Source organism: Muntiacus reevesi, chromosome 1 (assembly GCF_963930625.1).
Source record: "Muntiacus reevesi chromosome 1, mMunRee1.1, whole genome shotgun sequence".
NCBI lineage: Eukaryota > Metazoa > Chordata > Mammalia > Artiodactyla > Cervidae > Muntiacus > Muntiacus reevesi.
The window spans coordinates 20274462-20292941 of NC_089249.1; the positions used below are offsets into that span (position 1 = coordinate 20274462).

The window sequence follows — 18480 nt, forward strand, 5'->3', positions numbered from 1 at the left end:
TTCATTAGGTCCCATTTGTTTATTTTTGCTTTTATTTCCAATATTCTGGGAGGTGAGTCATAGAGGATCTTGCTGAGATTTATGTCAGAGAGTGTTTTGCCTATGTTCTCTTCTAGGAGTTTTATAGTTTCTGGTCTTACATTTAGATCTTTAATCCATTTTGAGTTTATTTTTGTGTATGGTGTTAGAAAGTGTTCTAGTTTCATTCTTTTACAGGTGGTTGACCAGTTTTCCCAGCACCACTTGTTAAAGAGGTTGTCTTTTTTCCATTGTATATCCTTGCCTCCTTTACCGAAGATAAGGTGTCCATAGGTATGTGACTTTATCTCTGGACTTTCTATTTTGTTCCATTGACCTATATTTCTGTCTTTGAGCTAGTACCATACTATCTTGATGACTGTGGCTTTGTAGTAGAGTCTGAAGTCAGGCAGGTTGATTCCTCCAGTTCCATTTTTCTTTCTCAAGATTTCTTTGACTATTCGAGGTTTTTTGTATTTCCATACAAATTGTGAAATTATTTGTTCTAGTTCTGTGAAGAATACTGTTGGTAGCTTAATAGGGATTGCGTTGAATCTGTAGATTGCTTTGAGTAGTATAGTCATTTTCACAATATTGATTCTTCCAATCCATGAACACGGTATATTTTTCCATCTATTTATGTCCTCTTTGATTTCTTTCATCAGTGTTTTATAGTTTTCTATGTATAGGTCTTTTGTTTCTTTATGTAGATATACTCCTAAGTATTTTATTCTTTTTATTACAATGGTGAATGGTATTGTTTCCTTAATTTCTCTTTCTGTTTTCTCATTGTTAGTGTATAGGAATGCAAGGGATTTCTGTGTGTTAATTTTATATCCTGCAACTTCACTATAATCATTGATTAGCTCTAGTAATAATCCACAGGACCTTAAGGGGGAGAACTGATATTTGTGGGTCCTGTAGTGGGTTAAATGGTAGCCCCCCAAAAAGTATGTCCATGATCTAATCTCTGCAACTGTGTATGGGACCTTATGTCAATAAGGGTCTTTGAAAATCCTTTAAGTGAAACATCTTGTAATGAGATCATTGCAGCTTATCTGAGTGGACCTTAAATCAACGAGCATCCTTGTAAGATACACACAGAGATAACAGAGAGTAGGGGGAGAAGGCCATGAAAAGATGGAGGCAGGATGCAGGGATGCAACCCCAAGTCAGGCAATGCTGCAACCACCACCAGCTGGGAGAGGCAGGGAAGGTCCCCCCAGAACTTCTATGGGAGTGGGCCCCTGCTGACAGGAGGCAGCACCCCAGACTTCAGCACTGGCTCCACCCATCTCTCCCATCACCTCCTGCTGCTCCCTCCCGAGGGCCTGAATGTGCACCTGCTTGGAGACTGGACAGGTCAGCTGCTGGAAGCCTGGCAAGTGTTCTGTCTAGGAGCTTGCTGCTCTCCTGAGCAACCATGAGACATTAGTGGTGACCCCAGAAGGAAAGTGTGTGTTGAGGGCACACAGTTTGTTGGGCAATTTTGTAGGAGGCAGAGGGGATAGAGGAGGTCAGACCCTTTCCTCCTGTGCATTGGCCACCTTGATGCTGCCCCTGGGTGCTGTGCTGAGGCTGATGGGGAAAGGGTTCTTTCTGAGATACAAGGAATCCAGGTTCATCACCACCCTGTCTCTCAAGGCCTGTTCAGTGCCAGGCCCTGAGGGAACACTGAGACCTGAGGGGGGAAGGAGAGTTGATCAAGTGGGGAGACCCAGGGCTTTGTCTTCCTGTGCTCTCTGGGCCCTCAGTTCAGGACTGTGGGTGATGGGTGGTCCTGTGCAGGGGAGGTCGGCCTGGATGGAGGAAATGAGAAGGGCTTACTGCACTATGTCTGTGTTATGATCTTGGTTTTGCAATATTAAGATTAAAAAAAAAGCCAAACTCTAGACATATCAATATAACAGGAGAGGCATGACCTTAGATCTATGTGTTGAAGCAGGCAGAGGCTAAACCTAGAAACTTTGGGATTTTAAAATTCGCATTCCTAGGACTTTCCTGGAAGTCCCATGGTTAAGACTCTATGCTTCCACTGAGGGTATTGAGGGTTTCATCCCTGGTCAGGGAACTGAGATCCCACATGCCAGGAGGCCTAGCTGAAACAAAAAATAAAGAAAAAAATTTAAAAAGAATAAAATGTACGATTTGATCAATTTTAAAAAATATAATAAAATCACATCCCCCACCTATATACCCATGTCTTAAGGTCTGGACTTGGCCTCCACTCTGCCCACAGAGAGCTATGTGACCCTGGGCAAGTCACCTCCCAGGGAATTGTTTGGTCTGATTTCCTGTTTTTAAAAGCTGATTTCAGTCTTCCTGTGTGGGTTTGTATCTCCTATGTGTGTTGAGGATGTTCACCCATATCTACTGTAAATATTGCAAACACTGTCTTCAGGTCTCTTGTATTCTGATCTGGTTTATGGTGTCCTTTGCAATTTTCAATTTTTAAGAGGTTCAGTGGTTTCTGGGATTTGTGTCCTGGTGAAAAAAGTTTGCTCAACTCAATATGTTTCCAGTATGTTTTCATTTTTTCCAGTACGTTTGTCGTTAGCTTTTTTTTTTTTTTTTCGTTTCAGGTTTACATTTAGATCACTTTGGGATTCAGGATTGATCATAATTTTTTGTTTCTTCTTCCTGATTTTCTTCTACATCCTACCTTCTCCCTCCTTCCTTTGCCTCTCCTCCTCTCCTGCTCTCCCTCCCTCCCTGCCTGTCTCTTTCTTCTCCTCAAAGCAGGACATATTTAACAGATACCTACTGCAGTCAAAATGGAACACACTCTTTTTCGTGAGGCTCTGCATCTGGCCATACAGTTGGCTGGGACAAGTTTCTCGAGGGTCCTCCCTTGTCCCTCCTGCCAATAACCTTTCCAGAAAGTGATCAATCAGAGGCTGACAGAAGAGGACACTCCAGATAGTAATCCAGCAGAGGGAGCACCATCCAGCATCCACAGGCAGCTGAGGCCCCAGACAGGAGTCAGGACCAGGACAAGAATGGGAGGGAAGGATGGAAGGATGAAGTCAAGGGTGCAGCCACATTTACAAGTGTTTGGCATGATCCAAGGCAGTTTCTTCTGGTGATACCCTCCTCCTCTCTCTGCCTTGGCTCTTGGTCCTCGTGTTTCATGATTTCAGTTGGCTACCCTGGCTCCTGAGGTCAAACAGCTTCCAGGCAGAGAAGGAGGCAGGGTACCAGCCAACTGTCCTCTCCCACGTGCTTCAAGGGGGGCCTGCCTGTATGAATTCTCTTCCATCCACATGTCGGTGCCTCCAGTCTCTGCCACCAGACACACTTCCAAGTGAACAAGCTGAGGGTTAGGTTACTCTTCCTGAGGGAGAACCCTGGGCATCACAGAGGAAGATGTAGAAAGAAAGATTCTAGAATGGGGCTCAGGTGAGGCGATTTGTGGGAGGCTCTAAGGAAATAGGGCCACTCTAGGTTGGGTGCTGCAGAGAATGGCGCCGGGGGAGTGGGGGCAGTCAACGAGAGTCTCAGTAACTCCATGTATGGAGACCAGAGCGAGGATAAAGGTGTAAATGGTAAAGAAGGAGCAGTGTTGCTTTTCAGCCAAGGGAGGGGGTGTGGTGTTGTTGGGGGCGCAGTGATGGGTGTTTGCTGTCTCCTTTACCCCTGCTCTCAGGGTGACCCTGTGTGAGGCTGGAGTTCTGTGAGAGCCTTTACATCCAACGGGAGAAGAGTATCACCCTGCTGTGACAAGAGGACAGTCTTGGGATGTCAGGTATTTTTCTTGTTTTATTTCTCAAAGCTTTATAAATGCTCACCTGAATAAACAGAAGGGAAAATAGCCATAGAATGCAAGACTCCTCTTCTTATTGAATTCAATTAAGAATTAAATACTTCCCATTATACTAATTCTTATTTGCAACAAAACTACTATTTTATATCTAACTTTGGTGGTATATATATAATTTTTCTTTTGTATTGAGTACAGTTGATTAACAGTATTGTTAGCTTCAGGTGTACAAAGTGATTCAGTTATACATATATGTGTACCTATTCTTTTTGAAATTCTATTCCCATGTAGGTTATTAGAGAACACTGCCCAGAGTTGTGTGTGCTATACAGTAGGTCCATGATGGCTGTCTATTCTGCATTTAGCAGTGTGTACATGTGAATTCTTTTTGGATGTATTTTTTCTAAAACGTTCTCATTTTAATATTATTATGGACTAATGTCCTTTAACAGACTCAGCCTGGTCCAATTAAACAAGATAATAAAATTTATTTTCCATTATGATTCTATGTGGGTGAACGTGGTAACCACTGCTCTGAGCATCTTCAAGAACATCCTCGTCTTTGCAGGAGCAGAGATGTCGGCCCGTGAGATTCACCTCCCCTCCAAGGGGTCTTCCTTCCTTTGAATGGACGGAAGTCCATGGGTGCAGATGTGTGTGGGCAAGATGCTGCTGGACAATGTGTCTGTTTAAGGTCACAGTTCACTCTGATTATTCTGGTTTCTGTGTGTTATCATCCCTACGTTTTTAGAGAACTTGGTTTCATCAACACGAATATGTCTCCCACATTGACAGATGTCACAGCAGGAGTTAGGCTTCTTATTTGCACTTCATCTGATTGCTCCCACCATTTTAAGGTGGTGGCACCAGAGACAGCCCCATTCTTGTGGATTACTAATCACTATAAAGTGACTTCTGCTGCTTTAAAGTTTAAAAAACCTGAGTGCTATGTGCGTATTGTTAAAATAAGTCAAATTCTACAGAGAATTCTGCTCATTCCTTCCCAAGGGAAAGATTCTTTCTTTAGATAGCTAATATCTTTAGAGGATATTCTTACATTGGGGAACAGAAAGGGGCTTCCTAGAATAGTGTGAGAGTCTTTGCTCCTTAGATAGGAACCTGGACTCGAATTCTGGCTGTGGCACTAGCTGGGCACTTTGGGTATGTTACTTAACTTCTCTGAGCTTCAGTTTCCTTTCTTAAAGGGTTATTGTGAGAACTAAAAGTAAGTGAAAGCCTACCAAGCACTTGGAATGTTGCTTGGTGCAAAGAGGGGAGTCATCAACCACAATAGCTAGTAAATACTAGGTATGGCATTTTTCTTTCTCTTGATTTAAAATTTTTGATATTTGATTACTTACCAGGAAAGAATTTCAGTTATGTTAATCCATTTTCTCATACCTTTCCCCATCTTCTCATAATATCATTATATACTAAATTTATATCCTGTATTAGAAATCTTTGTAGTTACATGCACTTTATTTAAACTTTTATTTCTGGGGCCCTCAGATGCAGCCAGTATTTCCTGACTCCCCTCTGGTAGAAGAACTTTGAAAATGGAAAATTTTTGAAAACTCAAACCCATGTCTCAAGAAGATTAGAAAGATACTTTCCTCATAAAGTGAGAACAAATTGCATGGAAAAGGGAGATAAATAATGAAACAAACAAGAAAAGGAAATATTAATCCTTTACTTCCTTCAGGGCTTCATCTCCCAACTTTTAGCAAAGTACTTAATTTTCATATTGATCGACAACAAATCCATTAGTTCTCATATTTAAATGCTCTGTTTTGGGAATATTCTGGCAGTCCAATTGTTAAGACTCCACTTTTACTGCCATGGTCCAGGGTTTGATATCTGGTCATGGTATTAAGATTCTAAGATCCCACAAGCCACACAGTGTATATATGTATATATATGTATATATACAGTGTATATATATATATATATATATATATATATATACACACACACAATGTATACAGTGTATATACAGTGTGTGTGTATATATATATATATATATATATATATACACACACAGCTAAAATATCCCACATGCCACAACTAAGATCAAGCTTGGCCAAATAAATAAATAAATAAATAGTTTTTTAAAATTATCTGTTTCTTCTGACATCATTTTTATCTCCTTTTTCAAGGTTGTCATATTTCTCATATGTCTGATCTTGGATTGCCCATTCAAATTAAGATGGAGAAGGGTTGACAGGCACATTTTTGTAGAGTGATTGGATGAGGACCTGTGATTTCCATAAAACAGAAATTTTTTTTCTGGTATCTTTCCATCCTGATTTCCCCACTTTGTTGCAGACTTGAGGCTACTGTGAATATGTGATACACCACGGGATTGGTGAACTTATCCCCTGATCTCCCCTCTGGCTCCCTCTCATCTTGGTCCCTCTCTGGGACTCTGCCCAGTGGACCATTTTTCTTGCCTCAACTCACTCTTGCTGTTTCTCTCCTTCTACTCTTCTCTAGTCAGCTATCACTTCTCCATTCACTCAGTCCTCAAATATGTGTTGAAGACTCTAGACTCCTATTGAGACAATTCAGGGTTTTTTTTTAAAATTAGCCACAGAGTGAGGAGAGGCAGAGTATGGGTTCTTAAGCCCAAGAGTGGGTTGGAACCCAGTCTACGCTGAACCAGGTTTCTGACCTTGGGCAAATCACAGAGCATCTATGCTTCAGCTTCCTTAGCTATAAACAGGGATACATGGGTACAGACTTCCAGCTTATCAGTAAATATGCTTTATAATTTGTGAAATATTAGAGCAAATACCAGTGCAGAACAAAATCAGAAATACAAACCACTCTCATCAATAGCTGTTACTGTAACTATAAGGACCTTTACTATCATTTCAGCCAGGTTTCAGAAGGGGTAGTTAAAAGTGTTTTTTTTTAATTCTTAAAATAGCACATAAACATAAGCAACATTTGTTTTCTTTTGTTATCTCCCAGCACAAGATAGTCACAACCAGAATCAAAAGAGATTCTGTCAATATAAAGATCTGCTACTTAAACAACTGAGAACTGGCAAGACTGAAAGGCTGGACACACCACATATCATGAGTGTGAATGTAAATTGGTGTAGTTTCTTTCCCAAGCAGTGTGGCTCTAAGTATAAAGAACTTTAGATGTTGATCCACTCAGACACAGTTATTCTACTTCTGAAATAACTTAAGGAAGCAGTCAAATGCACGCAAAGTTTTCTACAAGAAGGGTGTTCTTTGCACCATTATTTACATAAATAATTAGAAAAAGCCCAAAATTTAACAGTCAGGGGAGGACAGCAGAGAGGATGGGACACCATTCTGGTCCTCAGCCACCCAGGACAGGGCTGCAGGGATGGGGTGGGGCGGGTGGGACTCCGGGCCCTTGTGGGATAAAGACTTACAGAAACAAGGAGGACATGGGCTGTGGGAGCTGAAGGACCAGGAACTTTATCAAGGCAGAGACTTGAGCACAGGGAGCAAGACATCATTTTAAAATGAATGAGAAGAGTTATTTACTGACAAACATATATCCACAAGTATATGTTTTTGTATATTAAAGGGCACAGAGCATAGTCATCACAAACCTGAGATTTGGATCAGAAAGACTTGGGTTGAAGTCCAGGCTCTGGAATCAGTGTGAAAACTTGGGCTGACCTAAGTTTAGGTGAGTTTCAGGAGTCTGCACGTCATAGATGCTAGATCAGTATCACCTATTACCAATCAGTAACACAAGTGTTCCCAGCCTCACATAATTTCCAGAGTATTCCTTCCTGTCTGTTCTTCTTTGTCTGCTTTTATTGCTCCTGTAACTTTGCAGGTGACGGTCTTCTGTCTTATTACCTTCTCTTTGTGCCCCAACAGGAGATCAGGACTCTTACTTGGCCTGGAGGGAGCTGGTGGGATGATGAGTAACTTTCCTTAACTAGTGGCCAGCAGAGCCCAGGAGACAGAGAACCATGCTGGGTCAAGTCTCTGGTGGTACTCATGGCTGTCCCAGGGGACCTCACCCCTCACTGCTTCCTACAGTCACTGCTCACTCCCGATCAAGCCAACAGTCTGCTTTTCCTTCCCCAAGGGTGAAGCCACACCTCCTTCCAGCCTGACGCAGACAAGGAGCTGAAGGGAGATCTCTGAAACCCCCCGCTGCCACCATGAGCTCAGAAGTTCTGGGGACTGCTCTGGTAGTCAGCTGTCTCTTATCTGGCTGGTTCTTACTTGTGACCCAGAACTGAGGCGGTGCCAACTGACTGAATTAACCTAGAAAAGAATCAAGAACCAAGAAGGGACTGGATAAGCATCCTCGGGCCCCCCCAGAGGAGTCAGGGGATTTCTCCCACCCAGGGATCCATCCATAAGGCCTCCTTCCAGGACCTCTACTCAGGAAGCCAAGTCTAAGGGATTCACTTTCTCCCTGTGTTGTCCAGTAAGTGACCCAGAAATGAAGCCAGGACAGCCATCGGGAGGGGGGACAGCAGAGGGAGCCCCCAAGGCCAGGTGGGGCATGGAGAGGAGATCTCCAGCATCCCTGGAGCTCCTCCTGTCCTCTGCCTTTGTCCAAGCTTCCTCCTGTTCCCAGATCCTGGAGTATAACCACAGAGGCCATTTCCTCTAGTTCTCTCCCTGCCTCCAGCCCAACTGCCCTGCAGGTGTCAGCCGACTCTGAACTGAACCCCAGTCTGGCTTTTGCCATCTGTCACCTATGTGACTTGGAGTGCCTTACCTGACCTCACCTGTAAAATTGGAAAAGAATTTCCCTACGTTGTGATGAGGATCAAATATAGCGTGTGTCCATGGCCCAGGCCACACAGTAGGTCCTGCCTAGTGTGGTGCTATCCCCTCTACCTGGAATGTATTCATTTTGGTGGAAACCTCTCCCCTCCTCCTGAATCCCCCCTTCCCTGTTCTGTGTTTAGACACCTGCCAAGTGCTCTCATATATAAACATCTGCTTATCAGGTGTGACACCTCAGGCAGGTACTGACTCTTTTGATCTCAAATGCTTCCCTGCGGACACCCAAGTGCTCAGTTATTCTCCCCCATCCACCCCCACCCCAATCAATCAATACACAGATTTAGTGTTTTGGGTCCCCTCCACCTGAGCCCTGTATTCATTTCTCCCTTAGTGACACAGGAAAAGGAAAAATTAATAAGTCTTCATGCTGCAGAACAGAGAGAGGAAGAGAGATTTGGTTTTTCTTCTAATAAGGACACTGATTGTACTGGATTAAGGCCATACACTTATGGATGGTGTCATATCATTATAATTACCACCTTAAAGTCCCTATCTTCATACAGTCATTGCAAGGGTGGAGGGGCATTCAGGGCTTCATCTTATGAATTTGGAAGGAAGAACAGTCCACCCAAAGCCCCAGGTGAATCCATCATCAGTACCTAAGATGACTACTGCTCAGGAGGATGAACTTTAACAGCTTTAAACTCGGTACCATTTACCTTCCACCATAATTTCTTCTGATCTTTTTATTTTTCTGTCTAGAAGGCAAAAGCTCTTTTAAGGATGTCATTGAACATTTCCAGAAAGAGTGAGCAAGGAAGAACTGCATTTCCTACTCACTAAAGAGAAACCCTGAGAGAGTTTTGTGGCTGAGGCTGATTTGTCCAGGTAACCCACACAGGTATGCCAAGAACATCACCTAAGTCACCCAGATCCCCCAGAGAAGATCTCACCCAGGCTAGCTTCCTCCTGGCAGGCACATCTGCTCCAGGCAGCATCCTATGAATGGGGTTGAGGATGTTCCATCTCAAGAATGCATGAGGAATATTTCTTCCACGTCATTTGCTGGCAGTATGTTGCCTCAGGTTGAGAAGAGATAGAAAGCTGCAAGAAGAGCAGGTTATGTGACTTGGGCAAGTTACTGAACTACTCTCTGCTTTAGTTTCTTTATCTGTTCAGTTTTATTGTGAGGACACAGAGATCATGCATGCAAAGTGTTTCATATGATAGCCGGTATAGAGTAGATACTCAATTAATTTTAAATTTTAAAAGCTTGTTGGATAGACACAGGGATCAAGAGCCTTCTTCCAGGAGATGAGAACCAAGAAGGATATCCTTTGGAACAAGTCAGGAAATCCTGACACCAGCATCACTTTTTGTTCCTGGGGATTCTGACTAGAGTGCTTTCATTCCCCATCTTAGGGACTGTACCAACCCTGCAGGATTGAACTTGCCCATATGGCAGAGAGGCTGCAGAGGAACTGGATGGAGCTGGTGGGGTCCTGGTTCTAACCCTGCCCAACTCTGGGGCTCTGGGCTTATATGTTAGCGTCTCAGACTTGCCTGTGTCCAATGGGAATAGCAATTCAGTTTGATGGACTATGCTGATGGCTTCAAAGTGAACTGCAGGTCAGAGGTGGGGAACCAAGTACAGTCATAACGACCAGGGAGGCCTGGACCAGGGTCAGACCCAGGGTCAGGGTGGAGCAGAGGGTCCAGGTTGGAAGACGAGTAGGCAGGCTTGGGCAGCAGGACCAGGACTAGAGTGAGGAGAGTGGGCCCTGAGGACACAGAACTGAAATGGTTGTGACCCTATTAGAGATCCCCTGAGTGGGGAAGCAGGGAGGGACATTTCTTCCCTCCCTGACAGGATCCCCTCATGCTGGGCTAGAGGGCCCTAGGTGGCCGTGTCTGCACACCCTGCCTGGGACCTGGGTTCTCACTCCATCTGGGACACTCTTCTAATCTGCATGGAGCCACCCTGACAATGGGAAGGCCATGTGGCTCAGGGGGCCCTCCAGGGTCACAATGAGTGGCTGTGATTTTGTGTCATTTGAGGGATTCTGAGGAGACTCACGCATTCGCACCCAAGAGGAAAACGCTTCCTCCACCAGCTCTGCAAGTGTAGGTCTCTTCAGGCTCAGCCATTCAGATGGATGTTTCGTCAAGCCTCTTGAATCTTTAGAGGTTCCATAAAGTTGCACATGAGCTTGGAGGGCAGGCTTGTGAAGCTGTCACAGGTAAAGTGTGAGTTCGGCTGGTGATATCCAAGACATCAGGGTGCTGGGTGATGGGTCAGGAGTCAGGGAGGTAGGCCGGAGAGTCCCAGGGAAACAGGCTCACAGCACATCTCCTGCTTCCCTGTCAACTGGGGCAATGAATGGACCCAGTGATCTTCCTCTGGAAAGGTCAAGGAAATCAGGCTTGGGGGAGAGCAGATGCTAGGCAAAATGAACACTAAAGGTCCTTTTAGCTCTGAGTTTTGATATTTTTAAAAATTCCAAGCACAGAGAGTTAGCCAGTCTGAAAACTCTGGGGGCACAATTCCCAGGACTGACCTTACATTTGACACCAATGGCAAATTTGGGAGGTTCCCACAACTTACCTCAAGTTTAAGAATTCCCTCAGGGGATGCACAGACTCACTGAAAGCTGTCATGATCTCAGTTACAGTTTATTACATGGAGGGATGCACTTTCCCATCAGCCGCAGGGCAGAGTTTGGGCGTGTTTCACACACGAAGCTTCCATTGTCCTCAGGACACGTTAATGTCCTGGATTCAGTGTGTGGCACGCCACATAAAACACTGCCCTCCAAGGACAGTCACCCTTTTGCAAAAATTATTCTGACCTGTGGTCTCCAGCCCCTCCTGGAGGTCAGACTAATGCCCTAGAGTCCAGCTTCTCCAGAGATCAGAACTGATACCACATGACCCAGAGGCTACTCATCACCTTGTCAGACTGTCCAATGGCCTAGGCAACAAGGATACTCATATCAGCCAAAATATTCTAGGGGCTTAGGAACCACTTCCCAGTAGCCAAGGGCAAAAAAATGTTGACTCCTCACTACACACTCAGGCCCTCGAGTGACAATTTTTCTGCTCTAATCCCACTTGCCTTTGTTTGTCTGTGGAGTTCCCACTCTACACACACTTTAGAAGTGATGGTGTTGATCTGTCTGTGAGGTGTCTTTATCAAATACTTCTCTTAAGAGTATCCTAAGGTGACTTTTGCTGCTTTATTCCAGGATTGGATATGTACATGGAGCCTCTACAGTGCCCAAATATGTGTTTAATGTTGAAAAAATGTTTGCATTTGTAAAATTCTTTCCTGGTGATTTATGATAACATCTGCGGCTTATGTAGAAGAGCTCTTGCTGAACCTATTTTACAGACTAACATAGTCTTCTTAGTACCTTGACGTTCACTCTTACAGGGAAGCGGCAGATAGACTATGTAAATATCTGAGCAAGCTGCACAGAACCTTGGCCTTGGGGGACTAAGACAGGCTCCAATGAGGCTAGTTGGACAGAAAGACGTTTTTGGAGGAGTTTCCTCAGGTGAAACAGGAACTTGAGGAGGGCATAAAAAGCCCCATGCCCTGACAGACAAGAGTGACAAAGTGCACAGGGACTGCACCATCTCCCAGGTGGCCACCGCCTCCGCTGGCTCTGCGTCTTGCTTCCTGAGAGTCCTTGGCCTGGCTCTGCCACCCGTGTCAGCGGGGGCCAGTCTGACACTGTTGGTGGGATAGGGCTGGGAGAAACAGCTGATGTGACTGGTGTGTCCACCATCATGGTGGAAAGTAAAAGCAGGACATCAGCAGAAACTGAAGCCAGTCACCTTGTGTCAACTGGCATCAATGAGAAGGAGGTGACTTTGGGGCTTCTACATAAGATCACACTCCAGATTGTTTCCTCCACAAAGAAACTCTCCCAAGCCATGAAAGGCATTGGGAAGAACGTCCAAAATTTCAAGCTGGCCAAAGCTGACCCTCACTTGTGAGGCTGTCATGGCTAACGCCATGGCAGGCAGCCTAGAGTAGGAGTAGGCCTGGTTTCCCGGGGTAGCATAATTATCAGGCCTCCTGGAGCCAGCCAATCAACATATGCCTAGCCAGAAGAAAGGGAACCTATCAGGGGAAAGCTGAAAGCCCCACATAAGGTCAACAAAAATTACCTTGCAACTGTGTAACCAATCTGCTTACGCCAACTACCCACTGTGTAACCAATCCGATTGCGCCAACTACCTGCTGCTTATTTTGATCTAGTAAATACCTGAGAGAACTGGGGCTCGGGGCCTTTTGTCCTCACACACCTGGTGAGGGCGGGAGGCCCTGGCTCAAGTCAGTAATAAATTCCCCTATTGCGAGCTGCATTGTTTCGAGGAGTCTTCTTTCCTGACCAGGGACTTGAACTACGGGCAGAACATTTGGGGGCTCGTCCAGGATCCCTTGACTGGGGAAGAATGCTCTTTGGAACAAAGGGGAAAAAAGACAGGTAATAGCAGCAGTGCTCAGGCAGGTTTAGAAAAGACCAGAGTAAAGCCGAAGCCCTGCTGTGAAGCGGGAAGGTATCTGGCGCAGAAAAAGCTCAGAGTAAAGCCGAGGCCCCGCTGTGAAGCAGGAAGGTGTCTGGCGCAGAAAAAGTCCAGAGTAAAGCTGAGGCCCTGCTGTGAAGTGGGAAAGTGTCTGGCGCAGAAAAAGTCCAGAGTAAATCCGGGGTCCTGCTGTGAAGCAGGAAGGTGTCTGGTGTTAGGGAAACCTTTCCATGAGGGAACGGACTGGCGGTTCTGGTTGGCGTGAGGCTGAGGCCAGCGAGCGCGCTGGGAGGCAGCCAGCTCTGCGGGAAGGAGACCTCCTCTCCTAAGCCCGAATCTGGGGAACAGTGGACACCATACAGTAAGGTGGCCCTTGTTCCAGAGGATCTGTGTTGTCGGCCAATGTGTGTCTGTCTATGTGTTTTTCTGCATCTGTATAACTGCCGGCATTGTCTCCTGTCTCGTTGTTCTCTGGTGTGTCATTGTCTACTTCTTCCTATAAAGCCTTGGAGCCTCATTTTTGTTTCTGGGAGTTTCAGTGAACAGGCTGACAGTTGTCGGGGCAACTGACGAGTCCCGACCAGGGCTACTCCCTGGCGGACTCTGAAGGCCTCCCAACAGGTCCGCCCCAGTAACGGGAGCCCGAGAGGGTGAAACTCCTTTCTTTTTTCTCGTATTCTAAACCGAAAATCTGGCCAAATAAAAACCCGTCTGTGTGGGCACGGGACAGGCACTTAAGAGCCGATAGGGCACCTACCACTAGAAGACTCCCCTGAAAGGATAAGGGGGTCACGGAATGGGCTAGAAACCCTTAGGGTGCCCGCCCCCAGCAAGAAAACTTCCGTGCAACGACTAAGGCACTCAAATAGTTCCACAAAGCATACCACAAGCCCAACCTCCTGGCCGCCACCACTCCCGATAGGATTTATTGGTGGTAATTCTCGGTGACTTTCTTCTGACTCTCTCTATGAGGCAAAAAAAAAAAAAAAATCTACTCATACTCTCTCTCATGACTGATCATTTCTCGGAGGTCAGGGCTAGAGCGTATGATCTGTTGCTACTGGTTACAAAGAGTAAATTAATAACCTTTTGCTCTGCAGAGTGGCCCGCCTTCCAAGCTGGATGGCCTCCAGAAGGAAATTTTCAACCTTCTATTATTCAGGCGGTGAAAGAAAAAGTTATGGCTCCTGATCCCTGGGGCCACCTGAGCCAAGTCGCATATGTTATGGTCTGGCAAGATCTAGTAGATCTGCCCAAATGGTTAAAAGTTTTTGTTCACAAACTCCCTCATTCTCCTAATGTACAGGCCCTGGTTACAGAAACTCCCACTCCCCCAGAAGAAGCCAAGAAGAATAAGGGCCCAAAACCGGTCTTGCAGGAATCCTCGAACCAGAACCTGATTGACTTGGAGACGGAAATTAGGCCCCTGCCATATGCCCCTCCTCCGTTGCAGGTTCCCCCAGGGGAAAGAGCCCCCCGATGAATCAGAAGGGGTGGGGGAGTCCCGACCCCGAAGAGAGAATAGAGGGGGTGGGGGTAAGTGAGATCATGGGGACCCAGAGTTACCTTCATCTACTGTACAGGCACTCCCCATCTGGGTGGGACCAGCTAACCGGATGGAGAGCAAACCTATCAATACTGGCCCTTTCCCCATTTTGTTACCTAATAAATACCCGAGAGAACTGGGGCTCGGGGCCTTTCGACCTCACATACCTGGTGAGGGCGGGAGGCCCTGGCTCGAGTCAGTAATAAATTCCCCTATTGCGAGTTGCATTGTTTCGAAGAGTCTTCTTTCCCGACCAGGGACTCGGACTACGGGCAGAACATTTGGGGGCTCGTCCGGGATTTTAAACAAGTAAAAGGTAGAGAGCATTTCCAAGTGTACCGCCAGACTCTAATGGCTGGCCTGCGGGCTGCAGCTAAAAAAAAAGCCAACAAATTTGGCAAAGGTAAATTTAGTAAGACAAGAGCCCACTGAGAGCCCATCAGCCTTCCTAGAGAGGCTAATAGAAGCCTTTAGGCAGTATACCCCCATGGACCCCCAGGCTGAAAAATCACGTGCTGCAGTTCTACTAGCATTTGTGAATCAGGCAGCCCCAGATATTAAGAGAAAATTACAAAAAATAGAGGGGTTAGGAGAACAGACAATACAAGACTTACTAAAAGCAGCTGAAAAGGTATTTAATTATAGAGAGACCCCAGAAAAAAGAGAGGAACGACTTCGTCGGGAGGAAAGGGAACTTGCTGAAAAGATCAGAAAAGAAGATAGGGAACATAGGGTGAAGGAAAACCAGAATAACCAGAGAGAGCTAGCCAAGATTCTTTTTGTGGAGATGAAGGCCAGAACAAAATTGAGAGAGCCTCGAGGCCCCCAGATGAGAAAAACAGAGAGATCATAAAGGCAGGCCCTAAAAAAAAAATCAGTGTGCTTACTGCAAAGAACGGGGGCACTGAAAAAATGAGTGCCCTAAGAGGGACCTAAAAAAAAAAAAAAAAAAAAAAAAACCCAGAGAAAAAAAATTTCCCCTGAAACTTGAGTTCTATATGCGGGAGAAGACAGTGACTAGGAGAGTCAAGACTCAGCACCCCTCCACGAGTCCTGGGTAACCATACATGTAGAGGAGAAACCCTTTGGCTTCATGGTAGACACTGGCACCCAACACTCTGTTTTAAATCAAAAACTGAGACCAATGTCTAAAAAAAATCAGCTTGGTGCAGGGAGCCACGAAGACAAAAAAATATCGTTAGATCGCAGAACAAAAAGTAAATCTGGGGACCCATCAGGTGTCCCATTCGTTTTTGTTGATACCAAAATGCCCAGCCCCTCTACTTTGATGGGATTTGTTAACTAAAGTTAATGCTCAGATCAGTTTTGGCCCTGGGGAAATGTCACTCACAGATGGACTTAGACAGCCGATACATGTCTTGTCTCTAGCTTTAAGAGATAAATACAGACTTTTTGTGCCTAAGACTTCAGAGGTTATAACACCAGATATACAACCGTGGGTCCACAAATACCCATTGGCATGGGCAAAAACAGCAAAAATGAGACTGGCTAAACAGAGACATCCGGTCGTCATCGAAATAAAAGCCGAGGCGACTCCTGTGAGGGTAAAGCAACATCCTATGAGCCAAGAGGCTCAGCGGGGAATCACTCCCGACATTTGACGGCTCATAGATGCCGGAGTTCTCAAGCGGTGCCAATCCCCTTAAAACACCCCCTTACTACCGGTGAAAAAGCCAGAGAGTACAGATTACAGACCTGTCCAAGACCTACGAAAAGTCAACAAGCGGGTGAGTGACATACACCCTACTGTCCCCAACCCATATACCCTCCTGAGCAGTCTGCTGCCTGAGTACACTTTGTACACTGTGTTAGACTTAAAAGATGCTTTTTTCAGCCTACCCCTGGTGGACCAGAGCCAAAAAATGTTTGCCCTTGAGTGAACTGAGGGAGAAGTCCAACCAGTAGTACAACTAACTTAGACCCGCCTCCCACAAGTGTTCAAAAACTCCCCTACCTTGTTTAATGAGGCTTTGAGTAAAGACCTCTATAAATATTAGACTCGCCACCCAGAGGTCATCCTGCTGCAATATGTAGATGACCTTATGTTGGCTAAAACCACAGAAGAGGCATACAGCCGTGCCACCGGTGACCTCTTACAGACTCTAGGCACCTTAGGACATCATGCTAGCACAAAAAAGGCGCAAATATCCTGGCAAGAGGTTACTTATTTGGGGTATAAGATCAGGCAGGGGCAAAGGTGGCTAACCCAGGCCATGAAAAAAACAGTATTGCAGATACCAGAGCCCAAGACCCCCCGCCAGGTGAGAGAGTTTTTGGGGACTGTTGGATATTGTAGACTGTGGATCATGGGGTTTGCTGAAAAGGCCCGGCCCTTGTATGAGAGAAATAAAGAGACCCCAAACTAGACTTGGACTGAGCCAATAAAACAGGCTTTCCAGACACTCAGACGGGCCCTACTAAAAGCCCCAGCCCTTGCCCTGCCTAACCCAAACAAGCTATTCCAGCTGTTTGTAAATGAAAAGCAAAAAATTAAAAAGGGGGTCTTGACACAACAATGGGGACCATAAAAGCGGCTGGTAGCATACCTTTCAAAGCGATTAGACCCAGTGGCCTCTGGGTGGCCCCCTTGCCTCCGCATCATTACAGCCACTGCCCTCCTCGTCCGCGATGCTGACAAGTTGACGTATAGACAGCAACTCCGGGTTTACACACCCCATGCCATCAAAGGGGTTTTAAAGCAGTCGCCAGATCAACAAAAATACCACCCTCCAAAAAGATGACAAAGATAGATGGTACCGAGATCAAAACAACAACCTGATATTGCCTACCATCCTGGGTCGTCACCTATGTGAACACCTGCACACAACTACACACTTGAAAAAAAAAAAAGACCTTGACTCTTCTCCAGACAGCCTGCCTGAGGTTTCCTCGACAAAAAAAATGCAGCACACTAAAACGAGGTACCGAGGGAAAGAGCCAGGGCAACACTGGGAGATAGATTTCACTGAGGTAAGGCCAGGCAAATACGGGTATCGCTATCTGTTGGTTCTGGTAGATACCTTCTCGGGATGGGTAAAAGCCTTCCCCACTAAGAGAGAGACAGCCACAGTGGTTGCTAAAAAGATCTTAAAAGAGATAGCGCCTAAGTACAGGCTGCCAGTGACTATGGGCTCTGATAACGGACCTGCCTTTGTGAGCCAGATTGTACAAAGGCTGGCCCAAGCTCTGGGGACAAAATGGAAGTTACATTGTAAATATAATCCCCAGAGCTCAGGACAGGTTGAAAAAATAAATCAGACCCTTAAAAAAACTCTGACAAAGTTGACAATAGAGACTGGCGGGGACTGGGTGACCCTCCTTCCCTTTGTGCTCTTTCGAGCGCCTAACACCCCTTATAAGCTAAATCTTACCCCTTTTGAGATTCTGTATAAAAGACCCCCTCCTGTGTGTCCTTTATTCGAGAAAAAATGCCTACCACCCCCTACCTTGGGACAATTCCAACAATCACTGATGACATTAAGTAAAGTGCATAGCCATGTTTAAAAATTAATTTGAGAGATACACGAGGGAACAAGCAAGGGGACCATCTCCTCACATAATATTGGCCCGGGTGATTGGGTTTGGGTAAAACGACACCAATCTAAAGCATTAAAACCTAGATGAAAAGGCCCTTATGTTGTTCTCCTTACCACTCCTACTGCTGTTAAAGTCGATGAGATTGGGCCCTGGGTTCACTGCAATCACGTGTGACAAGCCACCCCGAAGAACAAAAAAAGGTGAAAGCAAAATGAGAGGCAAGACCTCACCCATCAAATCCCTTAAAACTAAAACTCGTACAACGAGAGCCCTCTTAACTCTCCTGCTGATAGCAGTTTTCATCGGCCCAAGAGCAACCAGCC

The 18480-nt window shown here is 45.6% G+C and overlaps 1 pseudogene; it reads left to right on the forward strand.

Moving 5' to 3' along the window:
- Positions 1–1169: 1169 nt before the first annotated feature.
- LOC136164715 (apolipoprotein L3-like) lies at positions 1170–12519 on the forward strand (annotated as a pseudogene).
- The last annotated feature ends 5961 nt before the right edge of the window (positions 12520–18480 follow it).